Source organism: Neoarius graeffei, chromosome 6 (genome assembly GCF_027579695.1).
Source record: "Neoarius graeffei isolate fNeoGra1 chromosome 6, fNeoGra1.pri, whole genome shotgun sequence".
In the NCBI taxonomy this organism is placed as follows: Eukaryota; Metazoa; Chordata; class Actinopteri; order Siluriformes; family Ariidae; genus Neoarius; species Neoarius graeffei.
In genome coordinates, this window is record NC_083574.1 from 17,001,102 (window position 1) to 17,021,091 (window position 19,990).

At 39.4% G+C, this 19,990-nt stretch overlaps 1 protein-coding gene across 5 annotated transcripts in view; it reads left to right on the forward strand.

The window, feature by feature from the left end:
- Positions 1–19,990, forward strand: part of ppp1r13l (protein phosphatase 1, regulatory subunit 13 like) — a 77,834-nt gene that overhangs the window by 9,803 nt on the left and 48,041 nt on the right. Inside the window, exon 1 of one of the 5 annotated variants that reach the window (XM_060923365.1) lies at positions 8,406–8,495. The exons of the other annotated variants lie outside the window; for them this stretch is intronic. The gene's annotated coding sequence lies outside the window, so the exon portion shown is untranslated. Of the gene's footprint in view, positions 1–8,405; positions 8,496–19,990 lie in introns of those variants that run through there. 5 annotated transcript variants of the gene reach the window in all.

Sequence of the window (19,990 nt, forward strand, 5' to 3'; positions counted from 1 at the left end):
TGAAATCACTCGCTTCACGCAGTCAAGCAGACAGAGGAAGTCCGTGTGTGTGCGCATGCGCAGGTTTACCTTGACCGTGCACTGAGGGTTACATCATTCTGTCGCTAAACAAACAGCTGATCACACCGAGGTGCTCGCTGACTGCCGATATTTATTAGTTTGATCCTGCATTTCCTTTCCTTCACAACATAACATCTTTTCTTCTCGCTTTCCGTTACTGTAGTCGGCCTTTCACGTTTCATTCGCACACTCGCGTCCTCCATTTTTCCCTCCTGTTTCAGATTGGTATCCCACAATGCCTTGTGCGAACGGGGAAAGCCCACCACGTGATGCATGACATAGTATCTTGAATTGGGTCATGGTGAAGCAGGAAAAAATGGTGGCGAATTTAGGGCCATGTGGCCCTAAATTCATTCGTTGTTCTATTTTAAAAAAACCTTATAAAATTGGAAGTCTGTGATTCGAATTCAGTAGCTTTCGGTCCATTAAACAAAAGTAATTGGGTGTCAAGGAAAATTCTTTTTAGGACCTAAACTTGAAAAATCTGAAAGGCCATCTAGCTTTAAGTCTGTTTGTAGAGATGAAGGCATTTTATTTTTCCAAACGTAGTTACTACTTTGGGGCGGCACGGTGGTGTAGTGGTTAGCGCTGTCGCCTCACAACAAGAAGGTCTGGGTTTGAGCCCTGTGGCCGGCGAGGGCCTTTCTGTGCGGAGTTTGCATGTTCTCCCCGTGTCCACGTGGGTTTCCTCCGGGTGCTCCGGTTTCCCCCACAGTCCAAAGACATGCAGGTTAGGTTAACTGGTGACTCTAAATTGACCGTAGGTGTGAGTGTGAATGGTTGTCTGTGTCAGCCCTGTGATGACCTGGCGACTTGTCCAGGGTGTACCCCGCCTTTCGCCTGTAGTCAGCTGGGATAGGCTCCAGCTTGCCTGCGACCCTGTAGAACAGGATAAAGCGGCTGGAGATAATGAGATGATTTACTACTTTGGTGTCGTCATTTTCCAATTCAGTTACTTTCCCAATTAGTACATTTGAATGCAGTGTGGACGTTTTTTTTTATTTATTTAATTTTTTTTGTCAAGTTTATCAATTTTTATTGCAACATGTTCACCGATCCTGAAGGAAGCAGGTTTCTTTCTCGGTTTCTTCACCTTCAGGTTGTAATTAGATTGATTTTAGAAAAATTTAATCTTCTGGATATTTCCACTTAGTAGCTCGAGTGTTGGGGCTTTACACCTCGGTTGAGTCCGATGTTTGTTTATTCATGATGTTCTTTTTCTTCCTTATGGACTTCCTTTACTGGTTTCATGGAAAACACAATTTCATATGGGCTTTAAGTTAATTGAGTTTTTGGTTGAATACCTCTTCATTAATGCAGGAAACCTCACTAGCTTGAGATTCAGCCATCTTGAAAGTCTGTATTTGGTGTCCATGCCCATGTGGGTATTTTAAACTACTTGATGACTTCATAAGACTGGACTCATTAATAAATTCAAATATATATCACGCCTTCCATCACAATCGTCACTGGTCTAGTAGTTAAGGTGTTGGTTAAGAATTGGAAGGTTCCAAGTTTGAATCCTGGTTAAGTATGGGAGGAAAAAAAGATGTTTTTAAAAATGTTAATTAGGTAGGTAGACAGACAGGAGGAAATACTAGGTAGGTGTAGACAGAGAGGAAGTGGATGGAAGAAAGCGAGACAAAAGAAGTGATGGAAAATAGATTTATTGTTCTTTTGAGAACCCCCTAAATATCCTACTCCCTGTTTTATTAATGAGTCCCCAAAATAAAAATCCCTTTTAAGAGTCTTGGATAATCCAAAATTTTACCTAGGTTGAAAATTATGAACTAGGTTAAAAATGCTAACCGAGGTCAAAAAAAAAAAAAAAACCTAGGTTGAAATTTTTTGACCTATAACATTTACATGACCCCTATCAAATTCCAAATATTGTCACATTCGAAATATCCATCCATTATCTGTAACCGCTTATCCTGTACAAGGTCGCAGGCAATCTACAACAAACTGGACTGGACTAACAACACAGATGTCCTGTACAAGAAGGGCCAAAGTCATCTCCACCTCTTGAGAAGACTGAGGTCTTTTGGTGTGTGCAGGACACTGCTTAGGACTTTTTATGACTCTGTGGTAGCATCAGCGATTTTTCTATGCTGTGGTCTGCTGGGGCTGTGGAAGTTCAGAGAGGGACAGGAAGAAACTTAAACTGGTCAGAAGGGCTGGCTCAGTCTTGGACTGTCCTCTGGACTCCATTGAGGTGGTGGGTGAGAGGAGGATGTTAGCCAAGCTGACCTCAATCATGGATAACCCCTCTCACCCCCTACATGAGGCTGTGGGGGCTTTAAGCAGCTCTTTTAGTAGTAGACTGCTACACCCACGGTGTAAGGAGAGATACCGCAGGTCATTCATACCTGCTGCTGTCAGACTTTATAACACCCACAACTTGTAACGTAGCACCAATAACCTGTTTGTCGTTATATTTGCACTACTTCACCACTACTACCTCTGCCATCTCTCATCGATGCAATTATGTGCAATAATATAGGCCTTAAACTATTTTTATGCATACTTATATATATGTGTGTGTATATATACAGAGTCTACCTGTAATGTGCAATTTTTCCGAGCCTCTCAATAAGGCAATTTTTCTATACTTTTTCATGGTAGATAATGCAAATAGCCCTCTGTATTTAATCCTTCGTTTGTCTAATTTTTATTTCAGCTTTATTTGTTATCTGTTTGACATTTTCTTGCTACTGTAACACGTGAATTTCCCCGATGTGGGATGAATAAAGTGAATCTAATCTAATCTGAAGCCTGTCCCAGCTGACTATGGGTGAGAGGTGGGGTACACCCTGGATTTCCAGTCTGCAAATGACATAAGAATATATGAATCCTTAAGGCTTATTCACATTAGTGACAGTGATAAACGGAATCGTATCCATTTGAAGTAGAATTTATATCATTTGAACTAGAAGTGATTCAAAATGGAGGAAGGGCCAGGTTAAGCAATGTGCAAGCATTCTATAGCAGCAGCCCTGATAGTAGTCCTGACTGTAGTGTAAGTCAGTAATATATTAATGCACACGTTCTGATATATTACCATTTCTATCGTAGCAAATTGCACGGGGGATTGCATGGTGGCTGCGGTAATTGTTGATATGGTGAAATTTTCTGTGAGAAGACATTTAGCATTTATGGAAGGAGTCTCCTGTGTCTCCAGAAGTAGAGCTGTAACTTTTGTCGTCCTACATGAGAAAGTCTTTGAGGATAAAGTTGGTTTGTCTTTTCCCCATGTAACTCAAAAAGTAGTGAATGGATTTTGATGAAATTTTGAGAAAAGGTGGGCCATGGGCGAATGAACAATTGATTAGACTTTGATGCAAATCCAGATATGTATGAGATCCAGGATTTTTATTTATTTATTTTTCTGTTCCCAATATAACTCCAAAAAGTAGTGAACAGATTTGGATGAAATTTGGTGGACAGTTTTTTAGTATTATCCTAGGTTCAAGTGATTTTTGATTTTAATGTTGATCATATGTGGTTTAGCGGAGGTATGCACTACTGGGTGCCCTTCTAGTTTAGAGTGCAATCACTGTTTTGTGTAAGCAGATCTGTTATACAGTTGATACACCTGCACATTGTTTCCTCACTTCCTCAGAGGGAGGAGCTAAGGACAAGCAAGGAAATATAGATGAAAGTCTTCCGGATTTATCCGGATATTTGACAAAACTCTTAAATCTCCGGTTTCCCGAATGGAGAAATTTATTTTTCGGATTTTTCGCATTCCTAGACGCGGCGTAATACTTCGCATCGTCCTTGCATGGGCGCAGTCCTTACATATAGCCCAAAACATAGTTCATTGATTAAAGACAGGTGTTCTTTGTTAACGGCGTGCGTGCCGGAGCTCGTTAGGCGCGCGCGCCTTCAGGTGCACGAGCTAAGGCACACAGAACTGACACCGTTCTGCGCAAGTGCAACACAATCGCACTAGAAAGCATGTTCAAGCTGCCAGTGTAGCTGCAGTCTTTTTAGTTGCGAATTACAAGTATTTCCTCTTGTGTTAATAATTCGGCATGACGAAACAAGCAAAACTTTCCTCCTTCTTTCGACGTGAAGAGAGGTAAGCAATTTATTATATATTTTTTCCATCAAAGTTGCATTTTGTGGCTTCGAAGCTAAGTTTTAGTGCCGTTTCTAGAACACAACATCAAGAAAATGTGGAAGAAACGGCAATAATGGAAGAGCCGGTTTCTAAGCTGCCTAAGTTATTTTTTGTTACATAATGCACTCAGGCTGCCAGTGTGTGACACACACACACACACACACACACACACCCACCCCTGGAAAATCCTAACTACGCCCCTGATTTACATGAGAAATTTGGTATTCATTGGCGTGTTTAAATTTACAGACAATATGAACTAATGTAAACAATTGGCTTCAACTCGCATAAATATGAATTGGAAATGTTTAGTTCACTTTAGCTTATGCAAACGCACAACTCCACTAAAAGATTGATAAACGAGGCTCAATGTCCCCAACATTGAAACCTGAAAGCTTTAGAAACTCTAATAGACCTTTACTTTTTAACAGTACTGTTCTGTGATTTTTGCTGAGTTTACCTTCAGCTGTCTTTTTTTTTTTTTTAAAGTAATTAACTGTGTAGCCAGGAAAATCACCACATTTTCTAAATGCACTCCTGAAAATTACTCATGAACTAGGGGAATTAAATTTGATACTTTTGGCACGTTAATCATTAATGTACATGAAAGAAAAATGCTTAAAAGTTATAACTTGTTTTAGTGAAAATAAGTACTAAAATGCACTAGAATGCAGGGTTTTGCGTGTTAGATTATTAAAATTTTTTGGGGGGACATCAAGAAATGAGTCGCCCGTAGGATTCTTGATTTTATGATTATTATTGTTTTAAATGGGGATCAAAGCATAGGTGCTTTAGTGGTTAGTAAACACTTTTGGGTGTGAGAGCATGAAGCAATTTATTTTTCACTACCTATCCTTTTCCAGAAAATTGTCACTGTTTGGTAATGCAAAACAAAGTAAGTGGGTGTGCCAAGCTCTTTAGTGTCGAGTTATTTTGTTCAAACTTCTTCGCATTGCATGCAACATTGTCAGTACAGCTACTATGTTGAAACACCCTACTTTTGCATATTATGTGGGGATGCCATGGCCTAAAGGTTAGAGAAAGTTGAACATTTCTGTTTTCCAATGTTCACTTTAGGTTACTTATTGTATCACGTGGGACTCGTCAGCATATCGGGTACAAAAGGAGACTGCTCCAAAACCAGAAATCCAACCCATCTAATGCAACCATTTATACAGCATTTAGATCCCATTTTGCTCAAAACATTTATAGCACTTGTGCTGTATAATTTTGGAACTTCTTGAGTTTGTTTTTAACGTGATTTCTGTATGATTTCCTTTGTGTGATTTTTGGTTTTCCTTTTGTGAATTAGCTTTCTCTAAGTTTGAGTCTGTATAGGATGGATTTTGGGTTCGAGCTTGGTTTATATCAAGATTGGATCCGTGTGTTATTTTGCTTTGGATGCATGTTGATTTTGGCTCTTGAGGTCTGTATGTGGCGGCACGGTGGTGTAGTGGTTAGCGCTGTCGCCTCACAGCAAGAAGGTCCTGGGTTCGAGCCCCGGGGCCGGCGAGGGCCTTTCTGTGTGGAATTTGCATGTTCTCCCCGTGTCCGCGTGGGTTTCCTCCGGGTGCTCCGGTTTCCCCCACAGTCCAAAGACATGCAGGTTAGGTTAACTGGTGACTCTAAACTGACCGTAGGTGTGAATGTGAGTGTGAATGGTTGTCTGTGTCTATGTGTCAGCCCTGTGATGACCTGGCGACTTGTCCAGGGTGTACCCCGCCTTTCGCCCATAGTCAGCTGGGATAGGCTCCAGCTTGCCTGCGACCCTGTAGAAGGATAAAGCGGCTAGAGATAATGAGATGAGATGAATGAGGTCTGTATGTGCATTTTGGTCCATTTGTCAGTTCGGCATGAGGTTTGTGATTTTTGGAATTGTGTGCAAGTTTGGGCCTGCAAGCTGGTAATTTTGGGTCCATGTGTTTCTTTTGATTAACGGTGTTTATTTTGAAAGGCAAAAAATGAGATACAAGAACAAACGGCCTACAACAATACTACACAGCCCAATGGCAATAGTGCTTACAAATAGAAATTCGCACTCAAAAGATAGTTTTGAATTTGGGTTCATATTTGACTTTGGGTTAGTGTGCAAGTTTGAGTTCATGTGCATGCTTGGTTTTATATATGGTTTATATAGTTTCTTTAAATTTGTGTTTACAGTGAGGGGTCAAAAGTATTCAGACTTTTTTTTTTTTTTTTTTAATGCAATATACATAACATTACATACTTAAAATACATAACTACAATACCAATGGGCTCCTACAACTGTTTCGGACCAAACAGTTGTAGGAGCCCATTGAGGGGAACCAGCAACTGAGAAACATACCAAAGAACTACATGCCTACACGGTTGGTTATTTAGTTATAGTTAGTTAGTTAGTTAGTTAGTTAGCTAGCTAGCATTCACACCAGCAGTAGGATTGTTGAAACGATGTATGGTAAGTTGGCCATTGGTTGGTATAGTGAGGTCTCTTCTACATGACATACAACAATTGTCATTCCGTTTATCTGGTCCCCCCCCCCCCCCCCCCCCCCCCCGTTGTTTACACGGCCAATGTTTTTCACAGATTTTTAAAAATGGCGGTTGCCAGTGCTGTATTGGCTCATGTATCAGACCAAACAACATACACTTATGTCTGGCCCTAATCATCAAACACTTATGTCACTCATGGTTCCTCTTGCGGTGGGAGAGTACCTGCTCTGAAGTAGGACCTAAAAAGTCCCTCAAAAGTGTTCTAATAGCTGTGATCATCCTCAGTTCCTGAAGTGTGGACACACAAAAAAGGGGTTACTTCCTCCAACAGTTCTAAGAACTATGAAAAAGTATCTCTGGTCTGAAAGTGTGGAATGTATTTTGACTTGTAAATATGAACCAAAAAAAAGCACCATTACAATTTGACTGGATGGGAAAAGGGTGGCACGGTGGTGTAGTGGTTAGCAAGAACGGCAAGAGGTTCCGGGTTCAAACCTCATGGCCGACGAAGGCCTTTCTGTGTGGAGTTTGCATGTTCTCCCTTTGTCTGCATGGGTTCCCTCCGGGTGCTCCAGTTTCCCCCACAGTCCAAAGACATGCAGATGAGGTAAAATACCCAGCCACTGGGGTTGTACAAGACAGTGCATGCTTAGCATTGGTCCCAAGCCTGGATAGATTGGGGAAGGTTGCATCAGGAAGGGCATCTGGTGTAAAACTTATGCCAAATCAAATATGCAGAACAGATCCGATGTGGTGACCCCAAATGGGAGCAGCCAAAAGAAGATCATCCCATCCAATCATTTCAGGCAACAGGTAATAATCCTGGAGCAGGTGAATGAGCATCCTAAAGTTCTCAGGGACAACGTTATTACACATCACTCAAGTGGAAAATGCCACCATTAGTTGCAGGTAGCAAGTTCATGGAACTACAACTAAATGACCTTGGACAGGTGAAAGGTTTCACAACGCACTCTCAGACTAATGGTAAGGAAATTAATAGAGAAGCCAACAGTCACTGGAAAAGAGTTGCAGGATGACCTGAAAGTAGCCAAAACAACATTTACACAGAGATATGCTTCTCTGTAAATGGTACTGGGGCATTACACATAATTGAAGTGGATGTTCATGACTGGAGCAATGTATCTGGAGATGTTTAGAGGAGAATTTAATCTAATCAGCCAAGAAAATGAATCTGGCCAGAAGATGGATGTTTCAATAAGATAACCGATCCAAACATACAGGCAAAATAACTCGAGACTGGTTTCTAAAAGAAGAAGCTGAAGACGCTTGCGTGGTCTAGCCATGCCTGATCTCCTGACTTTTTATTTATGGAGGATTTTGAAATTGAGAGTCCATCAGAGGGACTCTTGAACTCCTGAACCCTTGTGAAGACGCCTTGCTAAGAACAATAGGCCAAAATTGAACCAAAGTGAAATGTTTGAAGTGAATACGTGCACTGGAAGTATATTAAATAGCAAACCTCACTGCATGCGTTTCATTTGTGCAAGTTTATTTTAGTTGAGTTTGATTTGGGTCCAACTTTAGCTCTATGCAAGTTGTTTTTTGTCCATGTATGAGTTTGTGTTAATCTGTGACTTCCTCCCATAGGAGAGAGAGTGTGTGTGTGTGTGTGTGTGTGTGTGTGTGTGTGTGTGTGTGTGTGTGTGTGTGTGTGTGATTTCAGAAGTGCTTTATTGGTAGCAGTATTTTGGGTGGATGCTCGGTGTGACTAATGAGGAATGTCTGGCACTTGACTTTGTGAAGCACAGACAATGAACAGGAGAACTTGAAGTGGACTTGGAGTGATGCCATTGGTCAGGGCAGCACCACTTATTAGGTGAAATGCCAGTCGTTATGTCCTATCTGATTCTTGGTACTCTTGATTGACATGCTGTACTTCACTAGCTCAGTTTTGTTTTTGTTTTTTTTGTTTTTTTTTAATTAAAACAGTGTTTTGGATTGAAGGGCTGTGGGAATTTTTCGTTGTAACCTGCCACACCTGTTAACCAAGTTCGTGTGCTATGAAACTTTGCCAGTAAATGATTACAGGTTGGAGTGCTTGTGTGAGCGCATCCTGTCAGTTGGTTGGAGTAGTGGTGTGTCTACAAATATTAATGTTAACAATAGGCCTACTTCAGATCCTCATTTCATTTACTCGATATTATTACACCCTTCAGCGCTGGACAAATCAATTCATTAGTTCCAATGTGCTGCCCAGTCCCATGACACATAGTGAGCTAGTTAGCTAGTGAAGTGCATTAAAGCTAGACTGCCTTTCAGATTTTTCAAGTGTAGGTCATAAAAAGAATTTTCCCTGACACCCAATTATTTTTGTTTAGTGGACCAAAGCTACTGAATTCGAATCACAGACTTCCAATTTTATTAGTACGTTTTTTGTTGTTGTTGTTTTAACAGAACAATTACACTGCAAAAAATGATTTCTTGTTGAGAGAAAATATCTTTAATATGGGTGAATTTATCTATTATTTCTTGTTAGAAGTTTACTAGAACTCAAATGTAAGATTATTTAGCTTACTTTGAGACACTTTTACTAATTTCAAGCCTTAAATTTTCTTATTCTATTGGCAGATAATTTTGCTCATTTTAAGCATTCAATTCTAGAAAGAAGCAAAATTATCTGCCAATAGAATAAGAGAATTTAAGGCTTGAAATTAGTAAAAGTGTCTCAAAGTAAGCTAAATAATCTTATATTTGAGTTCTAGTAAACTTCTAATAAGAAATAATAGATAAATTCACCCATATTAAAGATATTTTCTCTCAACAAGAAATCATTTTTTGCAGTGTAATGAATTTAGGGCCACATGGCCCAAAATTCTCCACTATTTTTCCTGCTTCACCATGACCCAATTCAAGAGCCCTAAGTTGGTAAAATCTCTGAGAGGTTGTGGTTGCATAACCGTAATCTTGTAAGAATTGCTCCATCTTTAAAATGAACCCCCCCAACCAAGTGCCCGTTAGAAAAGGGAACAGTGTGCTGGAAGAAGCACAGCCAAAAACACACCGACAAGCCATGTTCACTGCTAATGAGTTAACTTGCTGCTACTGTAGAGCAAGACCCACCTCTGGGGGCGGGACATGTGGTTCTAGAGAGCATTTAACTGGACAGTCAGACAATTGAGCTCAGGACGGTTGTTCAAATTACTAAATGTAGGTGTGCTACTAAATGTGACTTATTAAAAATATACAGTTTTTTTTTTTATGACAGCATGTATTTATTTATTTTCCAGAATCAATTTACTTCAGTTAAAAGTGAGACTTAAAGGTAGACTGCCTTTCAGATTTTAAGTGTAGGTCATAAAAATAATTTTCCCTGACACCCAATTATTTTTGTTTAGTGGACCGAAAGCTACTCAACTCGAATCACAGACTTCCAATTTTATTCGTGTGTGGGGGGTCCCCCCCACCCAAGTTATTTAATTAATTTTTTTAGTAATGAATTTAGGGCTACGTGGCCCTAAATTCTCTGCTGTTTTCCTGCTTCACCATGACCCAATTCAAGATACTATGTCATGTATCAGATGGTGAGCTTTCCCCGTTCACGCAAGGCATTGTGGGATACAAATTTGAAACAGGAGAGAACAAGTGTTGCCAGGCAAAACAAACCTTGCCCAGTAGCACCAATGACCTTGACCCCCAACCAATAAGAAAACTATGAGAGATGTAATAGATCAATGGAAGCAGAATTGAAAGATAAACATTTTGGATTTGGGTTGAAGTAAATATGATGAATATGAAGGAAGATATCATGAAAAAATGATTTTGACCTTTTTGGTGACCTTGACCAGATGACCCTCAAAATTGGTTCTATTTGAGATCAATGGCCATCTATCCTGAAAGTTTCATGAAGATTGGTCCAGCCGTTGTCCCACAATGTTGCTAACAAAGAAACCCTACCGAAAACAATACCTCGCCCCCCCCCGTGCACTCTGTCCCAGGCAAGGTAATAATGGGTTATAGCATTAAAGGAACAGTCCACCGTACTTCCATAACGAAATATGTTCTTCTCTGAATTGAGACGAGCTGATCCGTACCTCTCCGAGCTTTGCGCGACCTCCCAGTCAGTCAGACGCGCTGTCACTCCTGTTAGCAATGTAGCTAGGCTCAGCATGGCCAACGGTATTTTTTGGGGCTGTAGTTAGATGCGACCAAACTCTTCCGCGTTTTTCCTGTTTATATAGATTTATATGACCAGTGACATGAAACAAAGTTCAGTTACACAAATTGAAACGTGGGGATTTTCTATGCTATAGAAAGTCATGTCATTATAGTGCGGACTTTCCATAGCATAGAAAATCCCCACGTTTCAATTTGTGTAACTGAACTTGTTTCATGTCACTGGTCATATAAACCTATGTAAACAGGAAAAACGCGGAAGAGTTTGGTCGCATCTAACTACAGCCCCAAAAAATACCGTTGGCCATGCTGAGCCTAGCTACATTGCTAACAGGAGTGACAGCGCGTCTGACTGACTGGGAGGTCGCGCAAAGCTCGGAGAGGTACGGATCAGCTCGTCTCAATTCAGAGAAGAACATATTTCGTTATGGAAGTACGGTGGACTGTTCTTTTAAGGTGCATCATGGCTACAAAGCAAATGGTAACTTGCTTTTTGAAGGTAGGGTTTTGTTTTTTTCTCCTGACTGGTTGTTGAACCTACTTATCTGCTGAGCAGTAAATGACTAATAGTTTGGACAAGAAATCTGCTTATCTTGTGTGTCTTGGTATGAAACTTAGCAAGAATTTTCACTGTCAAACATCAGTCGAAGAAGGAGAGGTGACTCCTGGGAACGTTAACTCATACTTCACTCATTTTTCTTGTCTCTCGTGTCAAATTTCATCACTCTTGCTCTTTCCCTTCTTTCTACTCATCTAGTGATGAGTAAACCTGCCCTGCCCTAATATGTGACCCTCTGCACAGATACTGGATGAATTACCTCACATCTGGATTCACTCACTGTGTCTGTGCTTCTACATTTCACCTACAAGTCATAAACTTGATAGCATAACCCTCAAACCAGTTTCAAGAACTTTTTTTTTTTTTGTGGTCTGGTTTCCATCAAATCGTGTGCACTGATTTGCTTGCGAGTGGTCCGGAATCCTATGATATGGACCCCGGTTACGGACCTTTGGCGACTCACTTGTTCACAACAACAACAAACGTAGTAGCAATTTTTTGTCAACATTTATTTTCACATTTCTCAGCATAATAGCATTAATTTTACAGCATGGATGGCAATAATGACAGTGTTCACAGCGAAAGCGAGTTTTACTACCCTGATGAAGACGAAATAAAAGAAAACATTTCAGCACAAAGCCAAAAACCTGTAACTGTTGCTAACGCAGAGCAAATCCAGCAGTTTATTGAGGAGCAAAGGGCAGAAAATGCAACAAAAAAGACGACCTACGACTTCAATGTCTTTGGGAAGTTCTGTCGAAATCTAAATGACGGTGGAAGGCATACCTGGCAAAGAATTAAACGTGGGCCATTTTCAAAAAATTGTACCAATTACGGTAAAGAAATGAAGGAAAAAATTGTCACTCTTTCTATAAATGTACAAAAAGATTGCCTATTGATTTAAAATCAAGTCCTACTAATCAGCAAAGCTAGATTCCTATTATTTTTATAAAAAAAATTAATTTTTCTGAAATTGTGGCTTTCTTTACCGTTACCATACCAAAAAAGCTTTTATTATTTTCATCTGGTACACAATGACTTAAAATATTTTAAATTCAATTCTATTTGCCTATTTGGCCCGGAAATCTAGAGAAAAACAGACATTTATGCATGATTTTTCTCTTTACCGTTACCAAAGTTTCTTTACCGTTACTAGGAATGGTAATGGTAAAGAAAGTATATGGTAACGGTAAAGAGGTGTCTCAATTCTCTTACAACACAGCATGACAGTTATGCTTTCAAATAATTGCTCATATTTCATCACTCAAACTTAATCAACAACTACAAATAGTTTCTATTTGATCACTGATGTCTATAAGATGATATGTGCATCACGGTAAAGAAAGTATATTTGTGTGACATGAGTAATTTAATGAAATGTTTTGCTCACCTTTCAGCCTCCACTGCCTCAAAAAAATTCAAAATAGAGTCCCAACATCCTGGCACTTCAGGATGTTAGGAACTAATTATTTTCAAAAAAAATTTTGGGTAACGGTAAAGAAACTAAAGTAACACAACAATATTTTTTTTGAATTTATAAAAAAAAACAAATCAGATAATGTACTCAATACTTTTGTTTAAACACCTAATTAGTTATTTTTGTGAAAAATAAAATTTACTCCTAAGTTCAAGAATGTAAGATATATATTTATGAATAATTAGTTTTTGCATTGGTAACGGTAAAGAAAAATTGTAACATAAATCACTCTTATTTTTCTTAAGATAAAAACCTCAGTATGAAAATTTAGAGAGGTTTTTATTGTCTATGCAGTTATGTGAATCATTTTTCAATTAAACCCCTCCGTTCTGATGAGAAACTGAAAAATAAGTGAAGACTTCTTCTTTACCATAATAGGTACATTTTTTTTGAAAATGGCCCATGTTGCTGTGCAACTTTTTAATGTCCGCAACAAAGGAAAATGGCGAGGTGTACGAGCCATCCTCGCTCATGTCTTGTAGCAGGTTTGTTCTAAATATGGTTTCCCTTTCGGGTGCTCTCATTTTCTCTTAGAATTTCATTAAAAAAAAAAAATATTATTTACCAGCTTAAGGTCGGTCCGTATCGTGAAATACCGTGACCTTGGCCTTGAAAATACTGACCTCGGCCCAGAGGCCTCGGTCAGTATTTTCAAGACCTCAGTCATGGTATTTCACAATATGGACCTCCCAGCTGGTAAATAATCTATATGTAACTTTCAACAACTTGCTGTAATTTTTTAAAGCTATAATAGAACACTCTAATTGTCACTGCTTACATTTCATGATGCATGTTTAGGAGTAACAGTGTTACATACGGTGCATTCGGAAAAGGCTGCATTCAGAATACATTCTCTTTTAAGATTTTTATAAGAATGTTTATTTGTTTGCTTTTAGAATATTTCACGAATTGGGGGGGAATGCGTTTCGAAGAAATGCCACCATTAACTATTTTAAAGTTACCATGACCACACTTTCTGATCCTGACACATTCTGGCTCCTTTGATTTGTGAAAATGAAAGGGGGGTGGGGTGTGTGAGAGCAAGCGAGAGAAGGTCAGTATGTTCAAGGCCGAGGTCACGGTATTTCACGATACAGACCGACCTTAAGCTGGTAAATAATATTTTTTTCTTTACGAAATTCTAAGAGAAAATGAGAGTGCCCAAAAGGGAAACCATATTTAGAACAAACCTGCTACAAGATATGAGCGAGGACGGCTCATACACCTCGCCATTTTCCTTTGTTGCGGACATGAAAAAGTTGCACAGCAACATGGGCCATTTTCAAAAAAATGTACCTATTACGGTAAAGAAGAAGTCTTCACTTATTTTTCAGTTTCTCATCAGAACAGAGGGGTTTAATTGAAAAATGATTGCGTATGAAAAATGGGTTTTTGGAATTAACAATGGCAGCAGCTTTCAAGCAATTAACATCATCACTTTGTGCTCCATTGATTTTGGTGCAGGCCTGCCAGGTTAACGTTACTCGCTTCGGCATTCAATTCGATGAATAGATGTGTGCTCAGGAGAATAGATTGTAACACTAGCATTCATTCATATTCTGTTCTGCTTATCCGTTGCGGGTGGTGAGCTGGGGCTAATCCCAGCTGACGTTGAGCGAGAGGCTGGGTACACCCTGGACAGGTTGCCAGTCTGTTGCAAGGCTGATACAGAGAGAGATATTGGTGCATCTCAAACAATTAGAATATTGTGAAGTGTTTTTTTATTTTTACTTAATTCAAAAAGGTAAGTTTTCATATATTCTATAATTTTCTTATGCGGTAAATGAAATATTTCAAGCCTTTTTTTGTTTTAATTTTGATGATTATGGCTTATAGCTCATGAAATTCAGAAATCCAGTATCTGAAATTTTTAGAATATTTCCTATGATCAATCAAGAAAGGATTCACAATACAGAAATGTCTAAATTCTGAAAAGTATGTTCATTTATACACTCCAATACTTTGGTTGGGGCTCCTTTACCATGAATTACTGCATCAATGCAGCATGACATGGAGGTGATCAGCCTGTGGCACTGCTGAGGTGTTGCTGAAGCCCAGCTTGCTTTGTTAGCAGCCTTCAGCTCGTCTGTATTTTTGGGGCAGGTGTTTCTCATCTTCCTCTTGACAATATTCCATAGATTCTCTATGGGGTTCAGGTCAGGCGAGTTGGCTGGCCAGTCAAGCACAGTAATATCATGGTAAGCAAACCATGTGGTAATAGTTTTGGCATTGTGGGCAGGTACTCAGTCCTGCTAGAAAAAGAAATCAGCATCTCCATAAAGCTTGTCAGCAGATGGAAGCATGAAGTGCTCTAAAATCTCCTGGTCGGTGGCTGTGTTGACTTTGGACTTGATAAATCACAGTGGACCAACACCAGCAGATGACACGGCATCTCAAATCATCACAAACTGTGGAAACTTCATGCTGGACTTTCAAGCACTTTGGATTCTGTGCTTCTCCACTCTTCCTCCAGACTCTAGAACCTTGATTTCTAAATGCAATGCAAAATTTACTTTCATCTGAAAAGAAGAATTTGGACCACTGAGCAACAGTCCAGTTCTTTCTCTCCTTAACCCAGGTAAGATGCTACTGACGTTATCTCTGGTTCAGGAGTGGCTTCATATGCGACAATTGTAACCCCTTTCCTGAAGATGTCTGTACGTGGTGGCTCTTGACACTGAAACCAGCCTCAGTCCACTCCTTGTGAAGCTCGTCCAAGTTCTTGAATCGACTTTTCTTGACAATGCTCTCAAGGCTGTGGTCATCCCTGTTGCTTGTGAATCTTTTCCAGCCAGTCTTTTCAGCAATGACATTCTGTGGTTTACCCTCCTAGTAGAGGGTGTCGGTGATCATCTTCTGGACAACTGTCAAGTTAGCAGTCTTCCCCGTGATTGTGGTTGCATGTACTGAACTAGACTGAGGCTACATCCACACGACAACGGCAACGAGATTTAAAAAAAAAATAAAATAGCGCGTCCACATGGGCAACGGATCAGTAAAATATCAGGTCCATATGGCAACGCAACGCTTGCTGAAAACGATGCAATACACATGTCACACCTCTAGGGGCGCTGTAAGACGGTCCCTTCGGAGACACCAGAACAATAGAAGAAGTAAGGACGCATGCGCATAAACTATTATGCGCGAGACTTCATATTAGCCACAAAGTCAGAAAAATCTGTTCATAAAATTGCATTATAATGACCAAATACAATGAAAAGTGTTTTTCCAGTCTCACCTGTGAAAGGTAATCCCATGTGATCTCGTTTGGACAGTAAACCTGTTGGTACAGTTAAATGCAGCACATGAATGAGGTATCTTTATTCTCCGCTTTGACCCATCCAATATGGCGGCGAGGATGACGTATGATTCTATGCGGAAGGCGGCGTCTTTAATGGTCCGGAATAAATTGAATGCTACACGTTGATGGATTAATTTGTTCTTCTACGCCCTTTTTGAGGAATGTATTGTAGGACTTAAACCAATATCTGAAGAGGTGAGATCGCTCCTTTTTTTTCCCTAATTTTGCTGGCGGGATTGACGCGCGCTCGCTCTCTCTCTCTCTCTCTCTCTCTCTCTCTCTCACTTTGCACCATTACACAATAAATATTCACAGTGAAAATATTTTGTAAGCGCGTTTCATGAACCAAGTTATAGGATTTGTTGACAACTCGCATCGAGTTCGTTACACTTCTACCCGGCGTGAAGCACATGTGGTTGTGACGTCATCATAAACACATCCGTTCTACTCATCCAGACGACTTCGCAACGGCGCCGTTGCCAGATCTTTCCACTCTGGAACCCGTTCTCAAAAGATTTCGTTTTGGGGCACCCAAAACGCTGGTGCCGTGTGGACGCCAGGCCGAAATGATAAACAATTTTATCAGATTCACCTGAATCCGTTGCCATGTGGACAGGGCCTGAGAGATACATGGTATTTATACTGTTCTGCTCAAACTTGAAATGAAATGCTCTAATACTTTGAGAGGTTTTTTTTTCTTAAATAACTGATGGAAAATATTGAACTTTTTCATGATATTCTAATAGTTTGAGATGCACTCGTCCAGAGAGACAGACAGCCATTCACACTCTCTCTTTCATACTGGTGGGCAATTTAGAGTAGTTGGTTGACCTAATCCGCATGTCTTTGGACTGTGGGAGGAAACCGGTGCACCCAGAGGAAACCCATGCAGGCACGGGGAGAACATGCACATCGAACCCACAACCTGCTTGCTGTAAGGTGACGGTGCTCACACTAACATTGTCTCAGGATTTAAATATTAAAACCATTTATACCTTTGTAGCTATTGAGTAGACTACTTATTGGTGCATTCAAGAAATGTCTCTTTGTTTGATTTTTGATTTAAGCATATTGACCTCACTTTTAATTCTCATGTAATGAAATAAGTACTAAGTCATAAGTAACATTACAGCAGCAGGTATGGTGGGTTTTTTTTTTTTTGGGGGGGGGGTTCAGGGTTTTGATGCAAATTTCATTGTTCTCAGATTTGAATTACAGAGAATTCCTAAAGTAAGCTACTAATGGTCCAGTGAAAAGGAAATTAATTTAAATGGCTTGAGTAGTGTGGCCTTTCCTACATTTCATTTTGATTATCTCTGACAAGTCTGTCTAAAGCATAAAAATTGTCATCTCCACTACTTGGAAGCATAACATAAAGAAAACTGTTGAGCAGTGTTTTTTATTTTTTTTGTTTTTTTTAAATCTTGGCCAGTGTTGTTGGAAGAGGTTATGTTCTCGCCTCCGTTTGTTTATCTGTTCACAACTCAAAAAGTAGTGAACAGATTGTAATGATATTTTGAGGAAAGATGGGCCAAGGAACAATTGATTACATTTTGATTTGTTCAAAAAGTAGTGAATGGATTTTAATGAAATTTGGTATACAGCTTTAGTATTATCCTAGGTTTCAAGTGATTTATGTGGCTTGGTAGAGGTATCGCTCTACCAAGCGCCCTTTGAGTTAATGTACTGTAGGAGACTACTTTAGGAAGGTGTATTCATGATTCAACCATCAATACTGTTCAGGATATTCTGCCCAACCCTGTTTATACTTGAACGGGCAATCATGACACACTTTTGTCTAACGGCATGTTAATTTTCTTTTAGTCATTTACAATCCTGCGGTCCTTATCTGCAAAGCAAGAACATATATATTTTTTATTTTTCAAGAATTATCACATTTTTCACAAATTGCAATTGTCATTTCGCTGGTTTGTTTACATTCTAAGTGGAAATGATTGTGTCTGACATTTTGTATAAAGTTTTTATTTTTTCATATTTAAAAAATAAAAATGCTGTTTCTCAAAATCCAGGGAATGTGGATAGAATAAAACAGTTATTCCACTCAATCTCGTCGTACATGGCTTATAGCCAACTTGAGCTATGCGCCTCATTGGCTATCAGCTCATGTACGACTCGATTTCGTGCACTAACTGTTTATAAAAAATTTTTAAAAATTATATATTGTATTTAGATTCATTATTGTGTACTTAGAATAGATGAAGTCAACTTTGGCTAATTCTCACTAGGCTAATTTTGTCAACCACACCCACTTAAATTCAAATGTTGACAAATTGTTAGACCCAGTTCCATCAACATATCTAGATTGAGCATCATTTGGCAACTTGATTGGTGTGGTTTTGGTTAAATATAGTACTTAATAAACCAATTTAAACCACAGGACTGTTGAATTCTTGATTATGATTGGTTAGAAGGTGTTCATTACTTGTCAGTAACAGCACAGCTCCGATTAGTTCTAAAGTCTAATTGTTTCTGTAGTAATGACTCTTTCACAGGGATGATCCAAATAAGCAGATTTAAAACGAAGGTGTAATTGTTGATATGGGGAAATTTTTTCTGTGAGTCCTTTTTTGCTGGTAAGTTATAGGACAGTAATCACTTTCAAGATGATAAGTCACCAACATCACACCACTTCATTCAGATTATTTTCCTGTAACGGCACATCCCATCATGTTTTATTGTGTACTGATTACACATGAGTGCTCACAGCCTCTCTGGTTTGATTATGAGCATGTCCTTTATTGCTGGGTGTGTAGTGGAATCTAACAAAGGGCTCATTCTTAAAGGGCATAAGAAATGGAGCCAGAGTTTGACAGTCTACAGTTTTCTAGGAACCGTACAACTGTGGTGAACAGAAAAGCATCTCAGAATGCACAATATGTCAAAGCTTAAGGTGGATGGGCTACAACAGCAGAAGACCACAATGGGTTCCAATCCTGTCAGCCAAGAACATGAATCTGAGGCCACAGTGACCACAAACTCCACAAAAATTAGCTAAACATTGCCTGGTCATTTGAGATTTCAAATTATACAAAGCTTGGTGTGAAGCAAGAGTTCCCATATTGTGCTTTGTTATTTAGGAAGTACAGTTCAGTTTTCTAGGAAACTCTACAAGATAAAATCTGAGTCAAGGAGATGATTTGTGAAATGGATACTAGGGAGGGTGAGGAGGAGAGCCTGATATCAAAGATTTGGATCTTAAGGCAAGTTTATTTATATAGCGCATTTCATACACCGTGGCAGTTCAATGTGCTTTACAGAGGTAAAGGCAAAACAGTAAACAATAGAAAATTAAAATTACATAAAATAAAGGGGGAAGAAGAGAGAAAAATAAAAATATAAGAATTAAACAATAGTAGAAATAAAGTAATAAAATGAAGTAAAAGTTCAGTAAAAAAACAGCAGAATAAAATGGAATAAAAGTTAAGTTTAAAACATGTAAAGATGATGATATTTATCAGTTAGCAGAAAGCATTGTAAAAAGGCTTTCCAGAGAGAGCGAGAGAGAGAGAGAGAGAGAGGGAGAGGGCAGAGAAATGAGGGGGAAGGAGTGAGAGGGAGAGAGAAACGAGAGATTGAGGGAGATGGGGGGAGAAATGAGGGCGAGAGTGGGAGAAATGAATGGGAGAAATGAGGGAGAGCTGGGGAGAAATGAGTGGGAGAAATGAGTGGGAGAAAAAAGGAAGATGGTGGGAGAAATGAGGGAGAGAAATGAAGGGGAGACTGGTGGAAATGGGGGAGAAATTGGGGGAGGGAGACAGAGAAATGAAGGAGAGACTGAGAGAAATGGGGAGAAATGAATGTGAGAAATGAGGGGGATGGTGGGAGAAATGAGTGGGAGAA